The sequence below is a fragment of the Etheostoma cragini genome, chromosome 1 (assembly GCF_013103735.1).
Source record: "Etheostoma cragini isolate CJK2018 chromosome 1, CSU_Ecrag_1.0, whole genome shotgun sequence".
Lineage (NCBI taxonomy): Eukaryota > Metazoa > Chordata > Actinopteri > Perciformes > Percidae > Etheostoma > Etheostoma cragini.
This window is the reverse complement of record NC_048407.1, coordinates 33947092-33949149: the sequence shown is the minus strand read 5'-3', so window position 1 is coordinate 33949149 and position 2058 is coordinate 33947092.

The window sequence follows — 2058 nt, the reverse complement described above, 5'->3', positions numbered from 1 at the left end:
CCCCCCCCCCCCTTCCCCAAGGGTTAGGGTTAGGGTTACATGTTATTGGTCATCCGCTAACAATGCTGCTTTAAGGACAGCCGCATCAAACGGCGAGGCTCCCACCATCTGCTGTCATACAGTACACAGTATAGCTAGTATAGCTAGTATAGCTAGTATAGTAGCAGTTATGGTAGTTTTGATAATATTACCAAAGCGACGACAGAAACATATTGATATCTCCCTTTTTTGACCAAATTGAAATGTTGAGCACATGAAACACTTCATTTCCTCAATTCTGGGGAATATTTGTGCGACACTTTGTGCGTTGTGCCTTCTGCTAACATCTCTGCTTCATAAATGCTTTATAAGGAACAGTGACCTGGGAACCTTGTAGATACACATATTTTGACGGTCCACAGGGACGGGCGGGCCGTCCTCTCTCTGTCTCTGCTGTCCTGTTTTTAGCTCCTGGATGTCTGGAGACGCTGCCGTGATTTATTAAGCCTCTCTGCTGCATCTCAGGTGAGAGTAGACCGTAGCAGCAGGAAGAATGAACGGCTGTCACACTCACTCACACACATACATACACAAATACACACATACATACACAAATACACACATACATACACAAATACACACATACATAATACACACATACATACACAAATACACACATACATACACAAATACACACATACATACACAAATACACACATACATACACAAATACATACATACATACACAAATACACACATACATACACAAATACACACATACATACATACATACATACATACATACATACATACATACACACATGCATACATGCACACAAGCATACATGCATACATACATACATACATGCACAAATCATACATACATACATACATACATACATACACACATGCACAAATCATACATACATACATACATGCACACAATCATACATGCACAAATCATACATACATACATACACAAATACATACATACACACACATGCATGCAGACATACACAAATACATACATACATACATACATACATGCATACATGCACACAAGCATACATGCATACATACATACATACATACATGCACAAATCATACATACATACATACATACATACATACATACATACATAAACACATGCATACATGCACACAAGCATACATGCACGAATCATACATACATACATACATACACACATACATACACACATACATGCATGCAGACATGCAGACATGCATATATGCATACATACATACATACATAAATACATGCATGGAGACAGACATACATGCATGCATGCATACAAACAAACATACAGACAAACATACATACTTACATACATACATACCACATGAAATCATCTATCTATCTACATATTCCAGTCTGTGATTATCATCAACATCCATTCCTTTAATTTTAGTCTCAATAATTCCTAATTACTGTTTTTCTAACTCAAACATTAGGGATAGTTTCCTATAAATGAGGTTTATTGACCATAAATTCCAAAAATAACTGTGAAACTAAAGTTAATAAGTTAGTGTTACGTAGCGTTGAAAACATTAAAAAAAAAGTGAAAAACATTGATAAAAAGTGTTGATTTTGCATTTTGTGGCTAGACAACACGAGGGTTAATTCTCTTTTTTTAAATCTACATCCTACTTGCTCTGTGTGGCTTTCCTTCAGGCTGGAGACTCTGTCACCGTCCCTCTGAGTAATAAACAGGGAAATGACTTTAACTGGTGTTGAACGCAGCCTCTCTGGCAGCCATCTTGTTAATATTCAGGGGGGCCGTCAGCTCTAAACTTGTCGATAAAGTTAATCCTCTTATTTGTATCCTTGCCGCGGGGCGACCACAGTAAGCGCTGAAATGGGAGCCGGGAGAACGTGGTGAAAGAAAAGAGAGAGAGAGAAAGAGAGAAGGAGAGGAGTGGATAATGAAGATGTGAACCGTGGTTTTATTCCCCCAGGAGTTTGGGGTGGGGGGGGGGGGGGGGGGGGGGGGGGGGGGGGGGGGGGGGGGGGGGGGGGGGGGGGGGGGGGGGGGGGTGGAGTGATCATGTGACTTCTGC